Consider the following 13,257-nt stretch of genomic DNA (forward strand, 5'->3'; position numbering starts at 1 on the left):
GGGATAACACGTTTTATTTAATGTTTTAAAACTTTGCATACATTTGTGGTTCTGTTTATAAATGTATTTTCTTACTTTCTAAAATTCCATTAAAAATATATATATATTATTTTGGGCCAAATTCCAGAGTCTTGACTTGAAGTCAATGAAAGGTTAACTTGAGTAAAGTTAACTAAAAATTGAGAAGTTGCTTGTCTTTTGGCACAGTGATAGCCCTTTGCCTGGAATTCTGACCTTGTAATGTCTAAGATATACAGCCCTGAAATAGCATCCAAGAGGAGATTTGGTTAGGACACAACTGAAAGCAGATGGCGTATGTAACAGAGATCATTGAAAACTAAAGGCCCTGCTGAGAGCGATATATGACATTCTGAAGAAAATCTGCCTTTGACACACTGTATTATCATTTTAAAAATTTAAGATCTCTTTTATGAATTGGTAAAAACTGCACTCCAGGTCCTGCTGGTCTCTAAGTGAGAACTGCATTTGCATTGCAAAGTGAAGCACGAGCCATGCAGCCAGCTCCCGTCAGTAACATGCCTCACCTTGCCTCCATCACTTTACGTTAAGGCTGCAGCAAGGGGTAATAGCAGTTCCTTTTGCTGTCCCTTCCCAAGCTAGGAGACTGCTGTTTGGAAAAGAGGATCCACTGAGAAAAGACATGTGAGGAGGAAGCAGCAAAAGGATGTGGTGTCCAAGAGGTGTGTTTATGGCTCTGTTGCCTGCTAGGAAGGCTTAGAGGAACTGCAGAGCCTGATGGGTGGTCTAGCCAACAGAACACTGTCTGCCATATTTCCTCCACAGGTAGAAGATTTTCACTTTCCCAGCAGTGTAAGTGCTAAATATTACTCACCCTTGACTAGCCCTACAAAGTAAATACAGGAATAAGAAAAGTGTCCTTACCTTCAACAAGCCTAAACAAAGTCACTCACTGTTTTTTCACCTGGAAATGGAAATTTATATAGTCACGCAAAATGGTATTTTAATCTTGATTTGGTAATTACAGCTGAAACCTATGTAAACTAACATATTTAAGTGATGTATGGTATGTGATGATGTTATTTGTACGGTGTATATTATATTTATGGATGCAGTTCTGTAAGCCAAAAAAAGGCAAAGAGCAAAATGTTTGAGTAAAATGTTATTTACTCGCATGTATATATTAAACCACGATATCTGCATGAAGCTAATCAACCCAAGCAGTCTGTTAAAGCCCACATGACAGGCTAGCTCATCTTCGACAGCCTAATTGACACTGTTAATCTCATGAGGAGAGTAACTTTCACAATAACATACAGTACATACGGATGCAAAGAATTTACATATACCAATCTATCCTTCACTGAGATATTTCTGAAATAATGTTTCGCCTGTGTAACAATGTTTTTCATAGTCTTAAATTATATGAGGAACCAGCCATGATGAATACTACTGCCTCCTGAAAGCAGTAGTCATGGGGAAAAGAAGAGATCTTGAACTAACTAAAATTTGTATCATAACGCATGTACCCAAGACAGTTGAGTTAAGGCTGCAGCCTTAAATGTGACATTTCCTAACTTTGGAAGGTCTGGCTTTGCAACCTTAATACTATTCTTTCCCCTTTGCCAGAAAGGCAAAACTGAGGAGTGAGGGGTAACTGAAGAAGCCTCAACTTAAGATTGGCTTACGTTGCCATGGAGCTGCACCTTGACTTGTTAAGAAAGGGAGAACAGCTTTTTATTTTCAGCAGAAAAGGTCTTTCTGGTGCCCCAGAAGAAGCACCAAATATGAATCCTTTCCCTCTATTGGCTTGAGCAAAATGCCAAGTTTAGTACTGGCTTGAGCAAAATGCCAAGTGTAGGGGGGTTTTGGGGGGGGGAGAGGGGAAGTTTACCTGTTGTTCTAAATCTCTTTTTCCAGCTGCAGTACTTGTCCTGGTAAAAAATTATCCTTGCTTTTGAAGAGGTTGCTTCTGCATCACTAGTGATCACTAGGACTTTCCATGCATGTGGAACAAAAATTCCCAGGGTGGCCCTGCCCACCAGGCTGCCAGCTGGTGCTGTTATTCACCAGGGACTAGGGCGCAGAGACTGCAGCCTCACCAAAAAGATGACTACATGAAGGGTGTTTCCCCTCGTCTCTTCCCATACCCCCAGAAAAAGAAACTCACACAAACCTGTTACTTGTAAGAGAGCTGCTGGAATACTACAGAAGGACTCAAGTTATAAACTTGATCTTCCTAATTTAAAGATTTTACACAATTTATAGAACTTTCAGCAAGTATGGAATGCATAGAAACTTCTCTTCTAAGAGGGCATGCTGCCATTATATTTCACCCTCTCTTCCTCTCTCATACTTAAAATATTTCCATTTCTATTTTGATTTACTCTCTCCTTCTCTTCCCATTTCTTCTGCCACCTCTCAAAAATATGGCACTATCATCCAATCTTTAATGGTGTCTTAGACCACTCAAATAGACTCTACAAAGTTAGGAATATAACCTAACATCACATTCATTTTAATTAGCAGCCACAGAAATATTCTTTTCACACAAGAACTTTGTCTTATCAAAAATAAATGAAGAAATTCTTAATTTCAAACAGAAGTGTGTATATACGGAGTTAGTTTTGATGTTAGCTATCAATATTATTTTTATCAAACATCACATATTTCATTGTTATGTATTAACTCCTGTATTCCTGAGGTGATTTTAAGTTTTGATGATATTATGTATACATACAGTAGAAAGATATATCTCTGTTGATTTCAGTTGGGCCTTTTTTTCCTTTTGCATGCTTACACAACGTACGTGGCAATGGTATTTTTTTCTTCATTACCAAACACCTGTGTTTGCCTTCATTTGGTTGCAAAGATGTTTACTTTTGAAATTACTTTATTAATTGAAAAACTTGTAAATATTAGGAATGTCTCCTCTTACTGCAATTGCCACCACATTTTTATCCACGTTCCCTTTACATTTGTTGCATACCAAGTCTGTTCAACTACTTCAATAAGAGGGAATAAGATCCGATAAAATAGTATTAGTTGTATTCATACACCCCTGGATCTCAAATATTGATAGAAATATTAATAAACTGATCTTCTAACAATGTTTTCACATAGGACTGCTTTACCGTGACAGGGACACTTAGATATAGCAAAGTTAGGGGAGTTGTGTTATGATTCTGAGGCAGTTTTCATCTGACAAGTCCAGTGTGGGTGCTATCGCTGTGACAGAACCAAAATAAAATACAAGACATTTGTTTCCTAACCACATTCTTTAATTTTTTAATCTGTAGACTGTATTTTCCACTCTGATTTTGAGACTCTTTTTTTTCTCTCTCCTTACAAAAAAAAGAGGTGGTCCTGAGGTGAAAGGCATTTCTTTTTTCTTTAGTAGAAGAAGCCCATTTGATATCCTGAATAAAGTATAGCCCCCTTTCTGCATGCCCTCACTTCTTTCTGCAAGCTCTGTTTGGAGGGCTTGCTGGATGGGTTCACAGAATTACGTGAGGAAGATAAGAAGGAATAAAAAGAGGAGAAAAAGAGAGAGAGATTGAAAGGGATGTTGTGGAGACAGAGCTACATTAAACCAGACTATGCTTTCTATTTTCAGTAGTCTAAGCGAAGTTCAGCTCTGACTTCGGAACAAGGATTCAAAAGAAAACATGCAGCTAGGATTAGTGTTTGCTAGCACTCTTTGCCATTAAATTCAGTTAACGTGCTGTTTCAAAAGTCAGCTCAGAGAGAACTTTCTGGAATGAAAGTATACGCGTTGTTTCTTCCTCTCTCCTTTTCTTTCCCACAAATAAACACAGACACATTGATAGAGCTCAATAAACTTCACCCCCACTAGAAGAAACAGCGTTACCTTTTGGTCAGCGTAATGAGTCTGTTTTCTCTTAAACATTACTAGGCTGACTAGTAACCTGTTAAAAACTGATCTTCTTCCTAAGGCAGGGAAAGAAAAAAAAAACAAACAGTCTTTATAAATAAATTAAAATTCTAACTAAAAAGCTAATTATAAGGGTATTTGTTTTGTTTGAGGTAAGGCACATCTATTATCATAAAGATAATTAACTCAGTCTGACAGATCTAATAAAAGGACAAGTTTAGCATTGGCTTAGCCAGAAGCCCAAGGCAAGCAATTTTTATAATTACTAGTTATTGTAACTGGGCTCAGAGAAAATGGTCTGTGATATTTAAATAGTAATGTTAATTTGCATTTAGACCCCCCCCCCTTTTTTCCTTTTCAGGCAAGATCTATTTAACCGGAATGAGTAAAAGAAACTTGAATAAGTTAAAAAATCAGAATTGCTCTCTCCTTACGGAAAAACTTGGTCTCTTTATGTCTAGATAATTGATATCCTCACAAGGTAAGTGCTCTGGTAATCACCAAACAATTAAACAGCTTAACACAGTTTTAACACAAGGAAAATGTTGAATTTTCAGCTTGAAATGAGGTCTGTAGACAGCATTAATTTGGGGCAAGTGTATTTACTAATCGACAGATCTGCTACACATACCTCCGCTGCCCCTGCCCTCAACGTGTTCCTGCTGTTGAGCAGATGAAGAAGGGGCTTGGGGAGGAGGGAGGAAAGCACTTCGACTTCTATAAGGAAGTGGTTCCCATTCACAAAGAGAAAGGGAACAAAATAATGTTCAGGAATATATGCATAAGCAGTAAATTGCTCTTGCTGGCATGGTGGAGTAGCCCTTTAACTAACGCTTACCTCAACATTTCACAGCACATTCTCTGCAAGAAAAACAAATCAACATTTTAAAAGGAGAAAGTTATTTTTTAACTGCTTCTGTAATGACGGTTTTAGAAATAAGTAATAGCTAGAGTCAGAAAATGCATTGGTGATATAGTATGAAAAAGCACTTGGCATTCAAGTATGAATTTTATTATGTACTACCTGCAGATAATGCTAACCCATTGCGTTTTGCTAAGGTAGGGCCAAATCTGGGGAATGCTTTAAGGCCATATATAGGGTTGAGCCCCATATTTTCTAAATGCTGGGGGGGCTGATACTGAGATGCTGTGAATTGCCCTAAATCTTTTGAAGTCAGCTAGAGATCTACAGCACTGCATGAGTGTCTCATGAAAAAGACAGCAAAGGGGGCTTTATTTGCAAGATGGTGGATGGCAGATCTGAGGCACTCATGAATTAAATGGACCAAACCAATGTGTGCCCCAGCCTAAAAGCAATAGTTTTAGCCTAGCTGCACACTCAGGCTGGACTATTAGTGTGCATTTGTCTGCTCATTAACTCACAGGCTTTTTCATGGCAAGATATTTTTAATCTAGTTCCTCAGTTTTGGGAAAGAGTTATCATTTTTCCATTCCATATTATATCAAAGATTTTGTTTTGTCATCAGTTCTGCTAAATTCACTGGTTAGATTTTTTTTTCTTTTTTCCCTTCGTTTTTTTTTTTTTTTTAATTGCAGTGGGTGGCATTGGCAATTGACTATTCCTACCGCACGTTATCCATGTAATAGTATGGATGAAGGTATTGCTTGCTAGCCCTTCTGCTGCCTGGTTGTCTGAAACTGAGGACCCTGCCCTAGGTTTTTGTGCTTCACTCTTAATGGGTTTGACGTGTTTTTAAACAGCTTGACCAAGATTTTTTTTAATGGGAGACTAAATTTAGGATTATAAATGCCTATTTGAACTTTGAAATTAGCATATACTCTATCTTATGTTGGCTATTGGCTGCATATTAATAATTCAGGTTTTGTCTTCAATAAAATGCACTTTTTCACTAGATAAGAAAAATGAGATTTTTATCTATTTTGACTGAAGATTCTGAAGATTTTTTAAAAAAAATTAATTTTTCAGCCTTCTCTTGCTGTGAGGATTTATGAATTTATTTATTTATTTCTAAAGGCTCCCCAGCTCATTCAAATCCCAATGTGACTTTGTGTAGCCTTACTGAACTCATCAAGATTACTCACCAGCTGAGTAGCTATACTTTTACTTTGCTGGAGGACAGCTCAAGGGTCTGATTTCTAGAGATGTGAAGGACTGTCTTGTCTGCTGACTGCAAGGAATTGTCCCTTTTCAGAACCATGACCCAAGAAGACCAGCAAAACATTGATCTTCAACTAAAGTGGAAGAGGGAAGGTTCAAGGCTGATTTTCTTAAGTGTAACCTAAGAAGTAACCTTTAAGCTTCTGAATGCTTATGGACATCATGGTTATCTCATCAGTTCTAGAGAAATGTTGCCATCTCTATGAGACAGAAATAAACAAATGAAACTTCTCATCTTGCCAGGTCAGAAGATAGGCTGAACTTTTTCTGAGACCTAATTTGGGCTGGGAAAAAAGTGTTTCTTCTTCTCAGTTGTCATACTCAAAAAAAGTAGCAGCAGGACACCTTGCAGTTCCCACCTACCGAGAGGTTGGAGATTTTTAAACTGTTTTCTCTAGAACCCTAAGATTGAATTCAGAGTACAGAACTGCTGCACTTTTACCAAATTTTCTGGGAGTTCCTCACTGTGATACTCAGTTTTCTGTGTGGAGGAAATCGCTGGTAGCAATTCTACAGCTTTGATTTTTTCTTTAAGTTTTGAAAAATTGTTGGAGCGTTTCTCATCATATTTTATAAATTTAAAGTGGGTCAACTTTTGGCCTAAATAGATTGATGGAGCCCTTTAAATATACTGTAGCTATAGCATGTTATTAATCACAGTGGCAGACATAAAATACATTGTTTCCTTGCTGAGAATAGCATGTTTTCCTTCACTTATGAATTGATCCCTAAAAGGTTCCCCATAGGAATATGTCTATTTCTTTCTTTCTTTCTTTCTTTCTTTCTTTTTCTTTCTTTCTTTCCTTCCTTCCTTCCTTTCTTCTTTCTTCTTCTTTTTCTTTCTTTCTTTCTTTCTTTCTTTCTTTCCATCTAACGCAAAGTGGCTTTAAACTACAGATGTGCTAATCTGTAGGAGAGTCCAGAACTCATTGATCTGTGGGCAGTGCAGGTATTAATCTACCTGGGTTGAGAGACTAAAAGAATGAACGATTAATTAAATAGCCTTGAGGTTATTTTTCAAACCAGCAATGTAAGCAGTGATGAGCAAACCTCAAAAGCTTTGTATACTGGGTTCAGTTCAGATCAGCTCCCTAAGTTTCATAGACTGATCTGATCACTGGAGGCGCACATAAGAGGGAAAAGTAATTTGAGGTAATATTTTAAGTTAGACCTATCAGTCCAGTGGGAACAAGGAGAATATGTTTAAAAAATGCATTTTAAACTGTGGCCTGAAAGTCAATACACACTCTAAATACATTTAAATGCAGCTATAAGGGAAAGCATGGGTGTTTAGGCAGTTTTCAGAATCTTTATTTAGGGGCAAATGCAGACTTTATTATCATATTTCATGGTTTCCAAAATGACTTAATATTTTGTAAAATTAGTAGTGACAATTTCAACCATTTATACTTCTGTACGTTTCTGACACCTTTTCTTTCTTTTTGCTCCCACCGAATGAAAAGATCTTCCTAAACTGAGGATATGTGTTGTTACTGCCAAATCACTCAAGATCATTTATTCCATGACACCAATAAAATGAAAGGTGGTGAGATGTCTTGAGTACAGGTTTTGTGTATCAGCCTCCATGATGCTATATAAATTGATCCATAAATTGACCCACTGAGTTCCCCTTACACTCTTTTTTTTTGCTTATGGTAAGTTCTGTCAGCACAGTAAACAGCTAGCTGATACAAACTTATTCTACCAGGCTTTCAAGTGACCAAGAGCCATGTAACCATGCTACAGCATGGAGCTGCATTTAATTTGCCTCTAACTGAGGCTTGGCACTGTGTTAACAGTAGCTATGCCTACGTATTCCATTGCTTTTTATGAGCTCAGAGGGCAGGAAAGACCGGATTTTCTTAAGAGTAGGCACAAAAACTTGTCTTTCCCCAGTGCATGATGGAGATAAAAACTCAAATTTGAAGCTCATGGGGGCTGCGTAACATTTTAATGTGGAGCAATGGAGCTCCTTGCTAGGTAGTGCCCCTGGACGTGATGGCACGAGAAATAATATGACATCACTTGCATAAATGGGTGCATGAAACAATTGCAGTGATTTCTATTGGGGTTTTTAAAGAGAGCCTATATGCACTGCTATCATGCAATTTCTGCTGCAGTTTCTAACATTAATAGATCCTTCTTAGATCTAACAGCCAGATGGTCAGCAGTTGTGAACTACTTACTGAACTGCTCTTGAAGCTATGCCAAGATATCTGTATATGCATATTCCTTCTGCAAGCCAGCGCTGTAAGGTCACAGGAAGAGCAAGGTCAGAAGTGATGTCTCATGTTTTTAGGGGTGTTTGCTGCCTTGACTGGCCCTGCACAGTTGCTGAGCTGCAAATAGCAGAGACAGAGACAATAATTTGTAACAAGCCAGTTATTCACTGAAGTTTTTAATCTTCTTACATTTGCAAGTTGACTATGAACAGACCCTGATTTTTCTGAATGCATTTGTTACTCAGTTATTTGCTGACACAGGAAACAGAAGCTGCAGAAATGCTAGCCGGGGCTTACCCTTCCTTCTTAAAGGCTGAGTGGAACAGCCCTCAGCTAGGCACCTGCCGAGTGGCCTGGTGAAAGAAAAACAGAGCAGAAGTCCAAAATATGGGAAGCTGAGAGACAGAGATAACCATCATAAGGGGGTTTGCAGCCTCTTGACCCCAGCAAAGTTAGCAGATACATGCCATAGCTTGATCTTTGGCTTTGGACCCTCTGCTGACTAGGTGTTTGCTTTGTTGCCATCTTCCTGGCTGTTTTTTTCCCTAGCTGCCTTAACCCTTGGGTTGCTGGCTTTGCTCCTCTTGCCTCACTTTTTCATCTCTTCTTCCTGACACATCCTTCCAATTCCTAAGATCACTGGTGGTTAAAAAAAAACCCTGAGACAATACCTGCAGCTCCTTTCCAGACTTTTTATGCGTAATCTGAACGTAAGAATACATTCATGGTTTTATTTGTTCAACCACTTTTGTCAGTTATTTTCATCACACACTACAAGTTTTGCCAGCCTTTGCTGTTTTTATCTAGACGTGTGCATATGTAGAGACATGCCCTGAAGCACTAAGAGTCTAAAAAGACAAAAGAAGATGGAAGACAACAGGAACACAACTTCTGTCCTTCCTTCCCTCCTTCCTTTTAGGCATGCCTTTAGTTCATACTGGAATTTCAAGCCTTTATCTAACTCTACTCTTGACTGGAACATACTGGATGTCCTTAGATGATGTTTGGGGCCAGTTTGCTAAATGCATGCAAGGATGCCCCTGCTTCAGCATTATGCATAAGATAGGGCTACTCCGGCAGGCTCTACCTATTAGGGACTTGCCATTGCCACAGTTACAAATTGAAACTCACTTTCAGTTTTTATTTCCCACTCTTTCTTCTTCATAACTGTGAACACGCTCAAACTTTTCCACTCCCCTTTCCCTCTTTTTTATGTTGAAATAGAAATCGTTTTGAGCAGCTCCCTTTTCAGAATATATTCCTGGCCTAGCGTAAAACTAATGAATAGCCCTTTGTGAGAAGAATAGGCAGAAGGAATGTGATTGCAGGCAAATTTGACTAGGAATCGAAACAAACGTTCACAGAGTATTTTGCAGTGTTCAGTTACAATGACTAGCCATTAATTGATGGCACTAAATATCTCTAGTTAAAAGCAACGTCTAACTAACTGAACTGTACAATACATATTGTGGTTTTGCGCTTATTATCTTGCTTCCACATGTGTGCAGTGGGGCTACATGAAAAGTAGCTTTACAGGTGCAATGCAGCAACGGCTCAATAGAGGTGAGAGCTTCTAAAAACTCCTAGCCATCTTCTCCTTCCCCTCTCCACCAAAAACCCTTAAAAAGGAGATATTTGGTTTGGGAAAGCACACAATTGTAGCAAATAATTCAATTCCTGGTTTCACTATTTGACAGTGTGTGGGCTTTTAATTTGTAATTCACTTACTCAAGCCCAGCAATGTGGGTTACAGATCCTTTCTGTCAATGGTTGGGTGGTATCTTCTCTAGATATATAGAAAGAATGCTGTCCAAGGTAAATCGGTTGTATCCTGTTCAGCAAGGAGAAAAAACGCTAGGAGATCTGTTCAATGCATTTCTTGCCATATTCATTTGGACTGAGGGAAACAGTCTTGACTCCGCTTGCAGATAATTTGGAAACAATTTTTCTTCCTGCTCCTTTGACCACAAGATGAGTTGTAAGACTCCTGGACATATGTTGCTATATGATGCTTGATCCTAACTGACACAAAGCTTTTTTCCTTTCCTTTCACCTGACAACGATTCTACCATGATGAAGAAATCTGAAAAAACCCACTGAGGCAAAGGAAATGAGTTCCCATGCTCAGGGGAGCACGTGGTAGTAACTATAGGCTACACTATAGTATAGTTCCTATAGGTAGTAACTATACTGTAATGATCTGTCTTTGCTTCCTTAGTGCTTTTGAAACAGACCTAGGCTCATCCTCATGCCAGCTACTAATGTTCTCTGAAGGCAGAGCTAGTGGAGTGAGACAGGCTGCTCCTATGCCTCAAGTTATCTTATCAGCTTCCACTCCTGATCCCTAGGATGCAAGGGAATTTCTAGCACAAACCTTAAGCACTCCCACAAGCCACCGAGTCAGCTTAAATGCAGGAATTGTTAAGCTTCTTAATTTAGTCATTTTATTTCTTAAGCCTGAATCTCTTTCCAGAATGTAGGAGAGAAAAGTCAAACATTTATTAGAATAGTCACTTATCTGACAGAGTCCAGCTTCTCTGTAAATAACTTTTCTCTTTTCTCATGATGTTTCCCACTCTCCAGTTTCTTCATCTTTGGAAAACTTTCCTGGAATGAGAAACTTTAGGAAAGATAAATAAAATAAGAATGTGGGCAAATGAAGAATGTCTGGCTTTCCCGTAAAATATATATCTTTCATGAACTCAGGCAGGATGATCCTAGGATCAATTTACCTTCCAAAATTTCCATGTCTTCTCCTTGGCTCATGAAGTGCAATGTTAGGCTATTCTATAGCCCTTCAGCTTGCTGGATAAAACACAATGTGTGAAAAACTTGGAGCTATGTCAAGAGCTATGGAATTAGTAAGCCTGATTTCTTTGTCCATTCTATGAATTCTGCAAAAACAGTGTGATGACCTTTGTATCAGATCGTGATCTGAGAGTGGTGTAGGTGTCATCAAACCATGAACATTAAAACATAGTATTTTTAATTAACTACATTTAAAATCCCTCTGTCACCTTCTGGAATCTTTTCCTTGAGTTTACATTCACATACAAAGTACCACAAACTAAGCTTCCAGCACCTCATTCACATATTTTACTGCTTAGGCCCAGTACAACAATTTGTGTTTGCCTTGCTCTTTCACCTTATCTTCCACTGATTCCTTTCTTTCTTATTTGTTACAGTTGTTCTTCATTTAATCCTAACCTGCTTAGATAGACTCTGACCTAGTTTTATGATATGGATTAAAGTAAATCCTATAATGTAAACATGCTTGCTTTTCTATATTCTGGCTCATCATCTGTATTTTTTCTGGGATTGTGGTTCCTGGAGCTGAAATTTGGTTAAGGGAGCCTCTATATCTCTGCGACTTGCTCCTAAGTGATTCAGATCATGCTGTTAGCAGCTTTGTTCACTAGTGTTCTTGGTTACCCATTATTTCATTGCTTCAAAAGAGCACTGATTTTTCAACTTCTAAAGCTAACTTTGTCTTTAATTATTACCTCAGAAACTCCTACTGAGGTAAATAAGGGAGAAAAATGTCCCTGCATATTTTAAATCAGAAACATCTGTTTTATAGACAGTTTCTTGGTTTTGCAATGTCAGCTCACTCTGCGTAAATAAGTATTTTGGATGGGCAAGTAGCAATTTCTTCACATTGTTGTGTTAAAAAGTCAGCAGAGATACGTTCTAGTATTGTATCTGTTATTCTGGTCTCTGCCAGTTTAGTAAGATTGCCTGTATGCAAAAGCATTAATAAATAAAAGAAAATATGAACATCAAGGAAAAAAAGAATTGATCCTTCCTTCCTTCTTCCACTCTATGCTGATTCCTCCAAATTAGAGCTGAAGGAAATCGACAGAAAGGCTCCATCTGACTTCAATCAAGAGTTGTGTTAACGTACTACTTGTTTAAAAAAACATAGCCCTACAAAAGGTGTTAGACTATAGGATGTTTGGGATCCAGCCCTCTATTTGTGCTTTTCTTTGTTTAAAGAGCTCATAGCTTACTTTTGCTTAATCAAGTACTACATATGATGTTGGCTACGCAGTGCTATGGCTGATTTTCATGCCCTGTCTTGCCCCAAGATTTGTTCAATGATCCATACATTCCTATGTAGGAATGCACCTGGAATTCATCTCTCATTTTCACACTTGCATAGTTTTTCCTTTTGGATGATAATGACTGTTATAATTGCTATGTGACATACAGTCTGGGAGGTCTATCCCAATGTGAAAGCTTGCATACATTGCATTTTCAGGTATGAGTTTCTATTTCTGTTACCCAAGGACAGTAATGAGGCATAACTACTATTACTGTAGAATTTAAATAAAACTTGTGGAAACCAGCGAGTAGGTATGTTGTTCTTCATTTAAAATAAATGTGAAAAACTAGCCACAATTTATAGAACTAGCTGGCTGAAACTACAGCAACTTCTGCCCAGAGTACAAAGGTGAACCATGCAGATAAAGAGATTTTTTTGACATCTCTAATTAACAATCCAAAAGGTTGAGGAATTGAGAAGACACACCACTGTATTTGTCTGTATATGCAAAGTAATCAGCGAAACCAAGGACTGTTCACATGTAGCTGGCAGCTATATGGCATCTTGATGCAGGCAATGGCTAAAAGGAAAGAGCCGCTGGATCAAGTCTTGGCTGAAAGTAGAACCGTAACCAAATAAACTACTTGTGATTGCTTAATTTCTATCGTATCCAGAGAAATAGGACTTTTTACATTCTCTGTATCTAGGATCATATGCAAAAAGACCCAATAGCATCATGCTTCTTCAACTGTTTCTTCTCTAGTGGAAATAATATGCTGCTAAATGTCCCAAATTTGATAGCTACCTGAGTCAATAACAGGAAACTCTATAAATGCTTCATGTACTTAACATATGCATTATGATCAGTCTTCACAAAATTGTTACAAGAGTTCAAGATTGTAGGCCTTTTTTAAAGTCACGCCTCTTAGAAACATGACAATCCCAGCTTCTGCTACCAAATTTGATATGTTTCTGA

The 13,257-nt window shown here is 38.1% G+C and overlaps 1 long non-coding RNA gene across 2 annotated transcripts in view; it reads right to left on the reverse strand.

Annotated features, from left to right (window-relative positions):
- LOC104143045 (uncharacterized) overlaps nucleotides 1-10,856 on the reverse strand; it is a 32,416-nt gene extending 21,560 nt beyond the window's left edge. Inside the window, exons 1-4 of one of the 2 annotated variants that reach the window (XR_011141083.1) lie at nucleotides 8,201-9,481; nucleotides 4,713-4,735; nucleotides 3,851-3,930; nucleotides 904-943 (exon numbers count right to left, since the gene is read on the reverse strand). This is a non-coding gene — a long non-coding RNA (uncharacterized lncRNA). Of the gene's footprint in view, nucleotides 1-903; nucleotides 944-3,850; nucleotides 3,931-4,712; nucleotides 4,736-8,200 lie in introns of both variants that reach the window. The other variant, XR_011141084.1, reaches the window with a different exon arrangement.
- Nucleotides 10,857-13,257: the final 2,401 nt, after the last annotated feature.

Source organism: Struthio camelus, chromosome 4 (assembly GCF_040807025.1).
Source record: "Struthio camelus isolate bStrCam1 chromosome 4, bStrCam1.hap1, whole genome shotgun sequence".
NCBI lineage: Eukaryota > Metazoa > Chordata > Aves > Struthioniformes > Struthionidae > Struthio > Struthio camelus.